General features: G+C 36.6%; 1 pseudogene; it reads left to right on the top strand.

The window, feature by feature from the left end:
* The first annotated feature begins 7,083 nt into the window (after positions 1–7,083).
* LOC149198135 (ribonucleoside-diphosphate reductase small chain-like) lies at positions 7,084–8,999 on the top strand (annotated as a pseudogene).
* Positions 9,000–13,794: the final 4,795 nt, after the last annotated feature.

The raw sequence follows: 13,794 nt of genomic DNA, 5'->3' as shown, positions 1-13,794 counted from the left end.
GATATCACAATAGACAACCAACAAAAGGATGATCTACCAAGCCTAATGGAGATCAGTAAGGACCAGGGGATGACTCCAAGTGAAGCAGGAACAGTGGACCATGAGTTACAGGAGATTCTAGATAGGGAAAATCTAGATCTAGAGAAATTTCTAGAACAGGGAAAAAACATAAGGGTGGACTCCCTGCCAAAAGAGGACTATGATAGAGTACAACAGCTCTTTCTCTGGAGGTCACAAGCGAAAGGAGATGGAGTCAAAATAAATCATGAAAGCCAGGAGCCAAGTGGGGTCAAGATGATGGAGAATTCTCAGGCACAATCTCCAAAGAACTTAGGTAGGAAAAGAGGAAGAAAGAGACAGAATGAACTGTTGAACGAATGTGGAAAATTGTTGATCAACTCAGGTAAGATGAAAGATATTACCAGTTATTCCTTTACTAACCTTTCTTAATGAAGTTCACAACCTGGAACATTAGAGGAATAGGTAATAGGAGGAAAAAAAGAAATCTTAGTAACAGAATGAAAGAAGAAAAACCAGACATGGTTTTTATTCAGGAGACAAAATGTTCAATGGAAAAGATAAGAGATATTCATAATAAGTGGTTATTCAAATATGAGTATTTAGAGGTTAAGGAAAATAACTTGGTGGGGGGGATTCTCACTTTGTGGGACATAAAAATTGGGAATTCTGGATGTTGAAGCATCCAGGAACTATTTCTCCATGATATGTCAACCTGTAGGGGACAAGGAGATATACAATGTACATGATTACAAATGTTTATGGACCTCAAAAGCAAGCAAACAAACTCAAGCTTCTCACCTCCCTGAAGGAACTAAGAGCGAGAGATCCCATTTTGCCTTGGATTGTTGCAGGAGATTTCAATATGATAAGATCTCTTTCAGAAAAAAAGGAGGCAGTAGACAGCTAGGCAGAGACTCCATGGCCTTCCAGAACTTCATTATGAACATGGGGCTCGTGGACACTGAAACAATCAATGGAACCTTCACTTGGAACAACAAAAGGGGAGGGGCTAATCATGTTGCTTCCAAACTTGATAGGTTCATGATTTCAGAGGACCTCCTTCTCTCAGGACCTGCCATGACAACCTCCATTCTGCCCTTTGGAGGATCAGATCATTGACCTGTACAGCTGGAAGCCACCTTTATGGGCACTCCGAGAAACAGACCTTTCAGGTTTGAAAATGCCTGGCTCTCACACCCTAATTTCAATAATAATGTTGATAAATGGTGGAGAGAGGAGTTGAATATTCAAATCACAAAAATGTATATGCTCCAGCAGAAACTTAAACATATCAAATCTCGTCTTAAAGTTTGGAACAAAAATGAATTTGGAGATATCTTCAAAGCCAAAAGAGAAACTGAACAGAAACTCCAGGACATCAATCAGATCAACATCACAGAGGGCTTCACCGAAAAGCGGCAAAAATTAACGGACTCTTTGCAAGAAGAATGGGAGGATCAATGCTTACAAGAAGAAATTTTCTGGAGGCAGAAATCAAGGATACAATGGATTAAAGAAGGAGAAAGAAACACAAAATTTTTCCACAAATCCACTATGGCTCACAAGGCACACAACAGAATCACAAAGATCAAAGATGCTCAAGGCATTGAGCTTGTTTCTCACAATGATAGGGAATCGGTCCTTGTTCAGAACTTCTACAATATTGCAAAGGAGCCACTCGAGCACAAATCTAGGTTCATTGACCATTTCACTCAATATATCCCTCAGCTCGTTACCAGAGGGGACAACCACAATCTCAACAGGCCAGTATCGGAAGAGAAGGTCAGTGAAGTGATTAATGAAATGCAGAATGGAAAAGCACCAGGCCTGGATGGATTCAATGTAGACTTCTTCAAATCTTGTTGGGAAACTGTCAAACATGACATCCTTGAGGTTGTGGAAGACTTAAGAAGATCCAAAAAGGTTCTAAAGGCTCTGAATGCATCTTCATAACTCTGATTCCTAAGTAAGAAAATGCCATGACTCCGGATGGTTTTCGGCCCATCGCCTTATGTAATGTGGTGTATAAAATTATCTCCAAAGAAATAGCCAGTCGACTCAAACCACTTCTACCCTCTCTCATATCAAAGGAGCAAACAGGATATGTGGAGGGAAGACAAATCCTCAACAATATCATCTAAGCTCATGAGGTGGTACACTCTCTCAAAAGCAACAAACACACTGGTATGATCATTTAGTTGGACCTCGCGAAAGCCTATGACAAATTGAGCTAGGCTTATATAAGAGCAATTCTAAAAGCCTATGGTTTTGATCAGAATTGGATAAGATGGGTCATGGCATTAGTTACCTCAACCAGTTTTTCCATACTGCTTAATGGAGCTCCATCAAGGACCTTCACTCCCTCCAGAGGGCTCAGACAAGGAGATCTGCTTTCATTGTTCCTCTTCGTCCTCATGATGGAAGGGCTAGGTAGAGCGATTAAAATGGCAAAGGCTGAAGGACGAATTCAGGTTATCAAACTCACTGTAGATGGAGAGGCAAACACTCATCAACAATTTGTAGATGACACAATGTTGCAGGGCATACCTACAGTCAAGGAAGCCAGAGCAATCAAAAACATCTTAAATGACTTTGCTATGGTAGCAGGCACTGAGGTAAGCCTCAACAAGTCCAAAGTTTTTTTCTTTAACACTAATATTGCCATTCAGAGAAATATTACCAGAATCCTTGGATTTCAAAGAGAACAACTACCTTCCAAATATCTTGGCATTCCTCTCACTGACAAACCGCTAAGCAAGAAAGTGTGGGAACCAATTTTAAATAAACTTCAGGACAAGATCAAAAAATGGACATGCAGATCATTAAATCTGGCAGGACGCCTTGTGCTCACATAGGCAGTCTTGCAGGCCATTCCCATTTTTATGTTTTCAACTGTTCCTGCTCCTCAAGGTATTAAGCAACAAATAAGAAGCATACAAAGGGACTTTCTGTGGGGCAGAGGGGAAGAGAAAAAGAAGTGGGCTTTAGTAGCCTGGGACAAGCTTTGTAAGCCCAAGAGCCATGGTGGATTGGGGCTTCATGACCCTAAGACCCTCAGCAGAGTCTCGGGAGCCAAGCTTTGGTGGAGATGGATTAAGGAATCGAATGCCCCCTAGGCTAAGCTTTGGAAACAAAAATATGCCAAGTACTGGCAGGAGAAATATCACATTAGAATGTCAGGGCAAATCAGGGGCTCCCATATTTGGAACCTTGCCTGGGATAATAAAAACATTGTTCAACACCATTGTTTTTGGGAAATTCGAGTAGAGGATATTGCTCGATTTTGGGAGGATAACTAGCAATGGGAACCCAACCTTTATAGGGATGAATTTGCAGATCTCAAAAGTGACACAGACAACAAAGGTATGGTTCTGGTGAAAGACTTCTGGGTTCAGGGAAGGAATAATGGAAAATGGAGGGAGTGGAAGGATCTAGGATACAGTGATGAAAACCAGTTGAAGACTAAGGCAGAAGCTCTCACCCAGGAGCTAGAGCATAGAAGGATTCTTGTTTCTTCCTCAATGGATCAATTAGGATGGGGAAAGAACATTGAAGGCAACTTTAACCTCAAAGAGGCCAAACAGGAAGTCACAGGATTTAACTTTGTGAATCCTGATTAGATCTGGAAGCAACTTTGGCAAAGTCCGCATTGGATGAAAATAAAGCTTTTCATTTGGCTAGTGCATCAAAGGAAGATCTTAACCCGGGAGAATCTCCTCAAGAAAGGCTTCATTGGTCCTTCCAAATGTTACCTTTGTGGCGCTCAGGAGGAGACGATTGAACACCTTCTCAACCTCTGTCCTTTCATTTCAAAGGTGTGGGACTGGGTGGCTGCTTATTTTAGACAAACTGATAGGGATAGTCTCAGCGTATCCAACACTCTTAAGAACTGGAGGAAGAACTGCTGATCCAAGTGGATGTTAGTGGCCACCCACCTATCCCATTTGGACCCCCACAACTCTCTTTCAGTTTTTCAGTTTCCTAAATTGTAGCACAGTTTACTATTTTTAGCAGTTTTTTGGGTCCTGAACTTCCGGAGCCGTTTTGAGGCCCTAAACGATGTTTTTTGGGAAATCTGGGGGCAACATGGGTGGACTGAAAAATTGAAAGAGACAGTTGTGGGGGTCCAAATGAGATAGGTGGGTGGCCACCAACATCCCCCTAGATCAACTTCTTAAGGAATGAGATAGTTAATAAAGCCTGGATTCTGGTTCCAGGTTTTGTCATTTGGAATGTGTGGAAAGAACGCAACAGTCGAATCTTCAAAAACAAAACAAACAGGCCCCAACACATAATTGAGCAAATTCAAAGGCAACTCAAAGATACAGTAAGAAGCTTGCTGAAGACCCTTCCTAAAGATCCTCCCCTGCCCCATGAGGAGAGAATTTTACTTCACTTGGGTCTCCAGTCTATCAGTCCACTAGGAATAATGAAGGCAGTGAGCCTTATAAACAAGTGTGCTACCATTTGGAAGCCTCCTCCTTATAGTTTCTTAAAGGTTAATATTGATGGAACAGCTAAGGGCAACCTAGGATTAGCGGGCTTTGGGGGTGCCATAAGAGATGATCAGGGACAAATACAGATAATCTTCCATGGCCACTTGGGGAAGGCCACAAACAACATGGTTGAGCTCATGGCATTAGAGCAATGCTTGGAAATCTTGGTGAATTCAAGTTTACACAATGTTATAATTGAAGTGGATTCGGAATTAATTATTAGAGAGGCTAAGAAAATTAGCAATGGAACCTCTCCAGATAAAGTGTTAAAACACTAGAAGCTCTTGCAGGTTTTTTATCGCATCTATTCTCACCTGCAAACCCTTAAAACTGTCATATTTGCTCATGTGAAAAGGAAGGCTAACATGTTAGCGCATCGTTTGGCAAATGAAAGAGTCACAGATAGGGACAGGGATTCTAGGTATGCTTGGGATTCGCTTCCCCCAAGTAAATTGCGGGAGGACTATCTCTGTCAGGCTACCAAGGATATGGAACTATGGACTAACAGGTTGGATCAAAGGGACCCTGAAGACCAACGAGAGGTTGGAAAAATCCACACAGTCTAACCCGCCTTGGTTCGGTTTATTTCCAAAGTCTAATTTCCTTGTGATTGAATGATGAAAGGTTTGACTCGGATAGCTTCACAGGATGGGGTAGCTCTCGTCATTTGGCTTAGGTGGTGGTTGACAGAGAATCCAGATGATCGGGATTGGCTCAAGTACTGCCCGCTGGATGGAATTAAGGGACAACACGTGGCAAAATGACGGGTTTGTTTTTTCCGCGAGTCAACTGGTCCAATACCACTAGCGGTATATCGGACAAGGTCTGAACGATTTCCGATTTTTCTATGTTTGGCTCCGATTCCACTCTTTGAGCGACACGTCGCGGAGCAAGGAGAGAGAAAAACGCCCTCTCGCGCTTCTCATCCTTCTGATATTCTTGAGGACCGTTGGATCTTAGCCAGTGGATCAATGGTGGCGATTGTATGTGAGTTTTGGTCGGACCCGAAAAATGTTTAGAGTGTTATGCTTTTAACTTCCGTTGGGTCTGTTTGTCAGTTTTCAATTTGGCTTGTGGTGGGACCTCTTGTGGATCCACGGCGAGTCATGGACTTGCCCTCCAAGGTTTTCTAGGCTCATTTGAGGCACGGCAGCACTGCCAGATGACCTTGTGCTTTGTTTGGCAGTTCTCCCCGGATTTCCGGTTTAGGTTTCTCTTAGTTTTCGGTGATTGGTTTGGTTTGGCCTGCCCGACTACTGTTGAACTCTCACAGAGCGGGTGTGGCTCTTTGTAATTTATGTATATTTGGCTAAGTTGAATAGAAGGTCCTACTCTTACTTGATCAAAAAAAAAGAAAAAAATAAGAGCGAGAAACTAGGATCATCATAGAGGAAGGGACAGATGACTTCCCAAAGAAATTCCAAATCGCAGCTTTTAATTAAAGATGGCTCACAAGACTTGATACTAGAAAAATGAAATCTGCATTCAGTTAACAAGCCATTACACAAAACAGAATTAAGAAATTCAATATGTAGTCACTTTTTTTTTATGTCATATTACAGTAAAATAGTTAACAATATATTATTTTTTTATGAGATGACAAAGATGTAAGTCTGTCCAGAATTTCCATGCATTTAACAGTGACAGCAATATCAAATTTAGAAGAGTAATATAAGTGTCAGAAAGAATATAAGTTTTACAGAAATGGCCGGCGGCTGTATATGCTGGCTATTGGATCGTTGGCCTGTCAAAATCCAATAGCAAGCATAAACGGCCACGGGGCATTTATGGCCTATAGACCTGGTTATTTGTTGCCTTACAGAACTGCTATGAGATACTCAATCTGAGAAGAAATATCAATCCCTTTAGTAGTCAAATGTAAATGTAAGTTTTGCAGAACTGCTATGCGATACTCATTCTGAAGAGAAATATCAATCCCTCTAGTAATCGAATGTTTTTTTTTCGGATGAATAACAAAAAAAAAATTTGCAGTTGAAAAAAAAATAATGATTGAGAGAGGAAATAATTTTCCAGTTGAAAAAAAAAATAATGATTGAAAGAGGAATTTCAAATGTGAAGCATCTTTCAAATTCGATGGTTTTCACAACTCAATCCTTTTTATTGCAAAGAGTTGACTAGCGATAAAAGTTTTAGGCCGTCTTTCAAAGGAAAATTACCCTGTGAAAGCATGTCAAATTCCATCCCTGTTGGCCACCCATGCGCACAGTTTCGTTTGGTCACTCCTGCCTCATTTTCCCCAGACTAAAAGATTCAGCGGGGCGGGCGACCGTACCCTACATCTGGCGCTGCAATTTTGAATTTCAAATGTGAGTTCCCCCTATATTCACAGCCCTCCAATTGAAACAGTGATGGGCCATCTATCAGATTCCGCAATGAATATATAGAACTTGTAGTGCAAACAATTTACGTACTAAATCAGTCCAAGTTATCTTCGTTTTAGCAGGATTATCTTAAATTTATCAGATTTATTATCTGTTCTTGAGGTCTCAGCCCTGTTTTCGCATCTGGACACTTGTATATCTCTCCATTTTTGTTAAAACAAAGTATGATTCGATCCCTTGCAGTCTTCATTTTATCTCATGGAGCAAATGTTACAGTCCCATCACATAATCTCCTGAAGCTTTTGTACTTAATTATTGTTTATCATTTTTTTCCTTTTCAAACCAACAATGGCGGTTGTTGGCGAGAAGCCTCTTTGGTAGAGAACCTGCAGAGGTTTTGTATGTTTTCGATCACATATCCCGAAATATGGCTAGTTTTTGGACTGGTAAGGGTTTAAAGCGAATGAATGCAGCATGTGTTTATGTATGCATGCAAGTATTAAGGGTTTGATCTGGTTTGCAGCCGAGGAAGTTGACCTGGCACAAGATCTTCCTCAGTGGGAAGGGCTGAGCGCCGATGAAAAGCACTTCATCACGCGTGTTTTGGCTTTTTTTGCTGCCTCTGATGGCATTGTTCTGGAGAATTTGGCTTGTCGTTTCATGAAAGAAGTGCAAGTCCCTGAGGTGCTTGTTCAATTTTTAGGTTTTTCTTTCATCTGTTTTCTTTCTTGCTAGCTCTGATTTTGTGGGGCATGGATTGGTCATTTGATGTATTGAGCAATTTGAGATAATTAAATGTTTTGTGATGGTTTTCAGGTGCGTGTATTTTATGGGTTCCAGATTGCAAAAGAAAACATTCATTCAGGTCTTCATCGTGTTCTTGATCTGTTGGTATTCCATAACTCAACTTGTTGATTGTGTTTTCTTGTTTGGTGTAGTCTCATGGTGTGATTTTCTGTTGTACTGTGTGCAAAAATGTACAGTTTCTTGTTAGAGACTTACATCAAGGATTCCAAAGAGAAGAATCACATGTTTCGTGCAATTGAAACTGTTCTCTCTGTAGTTAAGAAAGTAGACCGGACTCTTCGTTGGATTGATAGGTAGCAAAAGCTTTTTCAAAAATTAAAACAAGATCTACATATTCAGGCTCTGGGCCTTATCACTTAATTGGAAAGTTTATTTCGTAATGTTTACGATAGTCTGTTAACATTTTGCAACTCTAAGAGTTTTGCTGAAAGGATTGTTGCATTTGCCTGTGTAGAGGGTATTTTTTTCTATGCCATTGTTGTTTATTTACCCGTTCTACAATTAGTTTCTCCTTTACACTCTGTTCTGCATTCTTTTGTTTCACTTTTGCCTTTGTCTGTGAATGTTTATAGCTTGTGCTCGATCTTCTAGTTGAAGAAAAGAGGTCAAATGCCAGTGATAACTTTTTCAAACGAGCTTATTTCAAGGGATGAAGGCCTTCAATGTGACTTTGCATGCTTACTCTACGGATATGTTGATTTGTGTGGTGTTTAGGGTTTTAGATTTGACTGATAGTTTCAGATTTGATTTTATTGTGCTTTTTAATTAAAACGTAGTTTGTTTTGCAACATGCTAAATCACAAGCTTAGTGAGGAAAGAGTGAAGGAGATAGCATGTGAATATGTTGATATTGAGTGAGGGTTTGTTTTTGATGCTCTCCCTTGTGATCTTGTAGGGATGAATGCTCAGGTCATGATTAAATATGTTTAATTTGATGTTGATATGTTGTTAGTATGTATTTGTCATTGTCTAGCAATATACTTGATTTTTTATTGCAAATGCATATGATGCCATGTTTTATAAATTTAATTGAGTAATCTCTCTTTTGGCAATTCTGGTTGCATTGGGATACAACAAAGTGTACGATGCACAGAACCCATTCGACTGGATGGAGCTAATCTCTCTTCAGTGGGTATTGATGGTTTTGTTGGTCTTTTTTTTTTGCTAATATATGTTTACTTAAATTTGTAATTTTGTTTCTTTCCATGGATTTGCAGAGGGAAAATGAAGTTCTTTGAAAAAAAGAGTTGGAGAGTACCAGAAGGCTTCTGTTATGTCTGGTTTGGGAAACATGGAGGGAAACCATGTATTTAAATTGGACGAGGACTTTTGAAATTGTGTATTGGTTGCTTTGCTTAGTCTATTCCTTGAGAGCAAGGATGGCCCTTTGTTTTTATACATAGGTTTTCATTTTGAATGAGAATTTATAATATTTTGAAGGTTTCAAGCTCAGTTATTCAACATATGATTTTTTAACAGAATACTGGTCAGATGGGGCGATTAAAATTCAATTGATGTTTTATCTGTTGCCCTTTTATATGTCATAATCTACGCTTCTCAAGTTTCAAGAAACATCATTTAACAGAAATCATGGGTATTATCTTTGGTCACATACACTAGAATTGATTCCATCAAATTGAAGTCAAAAGACTAGAAATAGTGTGTGATGGTTCCTCTTAATTCTTAAAATCACATCATGTTAAAATTCACTAGTTTTTCAAAATTTTATTTTTCCCATGACATTCTGTACTAGAGATTTCAGAAGGCATAATCTTCCATGCTACTCTACCCTACAGAAATGCCTGGCCTGATAGGAAGCATGTAAACAAGAACTAGAGCATTTAGTCCACCAACCGAAAAAGCACAAATCAAATGCCAGCCTGGAGAGGATATTGCATAGCATTCCAGCTAAAAATGCACCCTTGGGAGAACATCTAGAATATCATAGCAACCATCAATATGAGACAAAGAACATGGCTTGCAAGGTTGCTCCACAAATGAGTTTAGTTCCGTTCACATGTCCAGTGCGTTCACATAAAGCACAAGCTTTATAATCCCAGTGAATCTCCACACAACCATCATTTTTTCATCTCAAACTTCAATTTCATGCTAGCATTCAATATTCATTTTTCCCGTTGGCACTCAAACCAGAAGCAATTTTCATCGAGTCTTCGTATATTGGAATGCCCGAATGATGAAAATGCTTGGAACTGATTTTTATCTAAGTTCCATTCTCATTTATGTCACTTTCTGTCGTACCATTGTTCAAGAATGGCGTTCCATGTTGGTTTTGAATACCATTATGACTACCAATAAAAAGGTTCACTAACTGCGCATTCCTTTTCTCCTACCACATCCAAATCATCTTCCTGCATGTTTTGGTGAAAAACTAAAGCGTTGGAAGATTAACTTAAAGAGCTTCTCCTTGACAACCTCTCAACATTTTTCATTCCAGAGGGTACCATCCCATGCATATTGAAGTTTTCAACAAAACCAAACTTAGATTCGTCATCATCACTGTCAATCTGTTCTGGCATTGCCCTATTCTGAATACTTCTCTGCCTCAAAACTAAGGCATTGAAGTAGTAACTGACCAACATTTTCATACGTTTAGAACTAAAGCATGCGGATAGATGTTTCCAAAAATTATTTCCTAGTTACACAGGATTGAGTCTAACAAGTGCCCTGAATTTCCGCTCCTCAGCTAGCCCCCATGACCTTGACACATGTTCCCCCATGTCATTAAATATCCAAGGAAAGCAGACCCTAAGTCCAATCCCAGCCTCTCTTTCCTCCTGTATGTAGAACCTAACACATTGAACCGGGAACTCACAAAAGCAAGTATTGCACCTTCCTCAGCTTGGGCTATTCCTCGAGGGAAAAGATGACCCCATTTTGCTTGTACACATATATATATTTTTGGGTAAAAAATGAGTTTTTATCACATTTTGGGGGTTTCCTAATCAATTCCTCGAGGGAAAATATGACCCCATCTTGCTTGTACATATATTTTTGTCAAAATTTGATTTTTTATCATATTTTGGGTTTCATAATCAATTCTTCTGATAATGTTTTGGAATTTCAAAATTAGTTCTAATTGGCATGTTTAAAAATTCTTATTCTTATGTTAAGAGTTTTGATAATATTTTGGAATTTCAAAATTAATTTTAATTGACATGTTTAAAAAGGGATAGTGATGAGTTTAAAACTAGAGTCTCATTTTATATATTTAAATTAGAGGAATTTCCTTTGTAATGCCAAAGCTTGTTTAAAAAGTTGATTTCCTTGTATTAAATTCTCGTAAAAAAAAAGGATTTTTACTACTTTTTTCATAATTGAATTTGATAGTAATTTATTACTGTAATTTCCTTATTTGTTTTATTAATCAAAAACTTTGAATCACCTATTTTTTTTTTTATTAAATATGGTTTTCAACAAAAACCACAAAACATATAACTTATGTTATGTTAGTTGTTAAAATTATGCTTTGTTTCATATTTTAAATAGATATACCTTGATATGCACTATTGAAGAATCCCTATGTTGAAATATAATTGATTTTAGTTACTTTCAAGATCTTTGGTTTTTTGAAATTGTAGGTTTTTGGAAACCACACTATTCACTTTTAATTTGAATGACCAACTCATCTGCATGCGTTTCAATGTCTTCGAATAAGGCTTTGTTCCTAGCTAATCATATCTCCTAATGAAGAAAGCAAGGTAAATATTTATGACTTGATTGATATATGTCTAAAAACCAATGCCCTCAAAACAATTCACTAAAGTGTCTTTCTCTTGTTTGAAGTTATTCTATACAAGTTTTGAGAAAGAACATAAAACGAAATGATAATCCACTTATTCTCTTTTAACCTTGCATAAAACACACTATGTTAGACCAATTTAGTTTGTTTTTACTCATTATTCCATGTAAGAATTTACTTTTCTAAAGCCATCCATATAAATTTCTTATTTTGGGAGGACTTGCAAGTTTCCAAACTAATTTTCACTACCACAATCTTTTGTTGAAGTTCTACTTCTATTGTTTGCTTCATAACCTAGTTTTGTTTTGTAAATTCTAGTGGCTTTGTTCTTAGACTAAGTTATCTTATCATCTTGATTTAAGAGAAGAATAACATTTTTTTTAAGTTATCCACAAATTGAATCCATTTTGTAACTTTATCACTTTGAAGGAACAACTTTATTGACTTCCATCTTTGCCTTTGACCATTTGTTGAACCTAAACTTGTTACATCTATAATCTTGTAAAATCCAAAACCATATATCTCAATCAAAAGAAGTTTAGATAACTTGTAATTGTGATTGTAATGAATATAAAAGTATTTATTTAAATTCTATCTCATTTGTAAAAAAAAAAAAAAAACAATTCAAATCCTTACCTCATTAAATTTTTGCTTTATCCCAAAATGTAAGTCAAATTTTTAAAACTAATAACATGTTTTGTGGCATAGTTCTAGTGTGGACTTTACTTGTAAAATTATCAATAATATGTTCTTATTATATGGTTCTCTTATGGTTATTTATTTAACATTTCTTGCATTTATATTAATGCTTAGGCACTAAGTACTTGTTTCACTTGTGAAGACCACATTGCCTACCTATTATGGAGAGTAATATATTTCAGTTATATTTTATGTCAATATTCAATTTATCTAAATTATTAGTATTACTATTTAGAAAAAAAAAATAAGATTTAAAATAACCTCTTAAAAATATAAAATTATAATTACTTTAGGAAAATGTATATTTGATAACTCAAATACTATATTCTATGTACAATTGGATAATCGTAATTAGATATATTATTCATATGAGTAAGAATAATAAGAGTATTGTTGTTAAATAAGTAATTCATTCATGTACTTTGAACATGGAAATCAACTTGAATAACATGATGGAAATGTAGTGAAAATTGGTATAGGAATATTTATGTTTCATAATTTTAATTTGGAAAAAAGATATTGAAAAAAATACATTTCAGCATATAAATGATAAGGTTATTCACACATACAACAAAATATTTTTATTTTAACCGTGTTTATAATTATAACTTTAATTTTTAATAAATAAATTGAAAAAATGCTAAATGTGATAAATTCTATTTGCACTTCGCACAAAATGCCTCCTTTGTTAAGGTTAATTTTCATTGATAATTAGAAATATTACATAAATAATATCCATATCCATTTAGAGTTTTGGTTAATATTAAGGAGAAATGATTTATTTTTTTGTGGAAAAGTAAAATATAAAAGGAAGATATACTTCTAGTTTAGTGGAAAATAGTGGTCAAGCCAAAAGAAGATTGCAAATGGGGATTAAATAAATACCCACTAGCACTCTTTCGCATATATACCATCTAGATTTTTGATGAATATAAGGTAGATAGTTTATTCCTTATGGATGGGCAAAATGTACTTCTAGTTTAGTGGAAATAATCACCAAGCCAAAGGAAACAAGAAAGATATAATTCTAGTTTAGTGGAAATAATCACCAAGCCAAAGGAAGAAGAGGGTTGAGGATTAAAAAATGTCGTAGTCTTATAAGAACACATTTTTTCCGAAAAACTATGGAAATTTCGGTAGGATTATGAGAGAATCTGACATAATTTTTTGGAAATTTGGGTTATAATTGTCAAACTTTAGGATTTTGGGTGACCCAAATGTTCTTGATCGTGTTGAATCTATTTCCATCATCAATAAAACAATTCAAACACATAGAGGATTGGATTCCTTGAAAAAATAATTATTGGATTCCAAGGAAAATTTAGTCGTCTGAGCAAAATTATGGCCTCGGTAGACAACACCTTAAAAATATATATTAGTTTCTTTAAAAAAATATTTGGTTGTAAATAGTTTGTGGAATTTAATTAATCATACGAGCACATGGAAGTAATATACATAAATATATTGAAATTCTATTGAGGATTGGATAAGGAATCCAATATAATCTATGATTGATGTATCTACTCATTGGTAGACATTTATACATGCTTTTCATTTGATGGGAAAATGGCTAGCATGAAGGCTGAGAATTAGAGTCATGATAAAAATTGTGTAGATACATGAGTTGGATGTGGGAAATTCTTTAAGTTACTTGATGATCAATTTAATA

This window comes from Pinus tabuliformis, chromosome 2_2 (genome assembly GCF_031772625.1).
Source record: "Pinus tabuliformis cultivar Carrire ecotype Pingquan chromosome 2_2, CPIR1, whole genome shotgun sequence".
Taxonomy (NCBI): Eukaryota; Viridiplantae; Streptophyta; class Pinopsida; order Pinales; family Pinaceae; genus Pinus; species Pinus tabuliformis.
The sequence above is the reverse complement of the archived record's forward strand: the minus strand, read 5'-3'. Positions and strand labels throughout refer to the sequence as shown.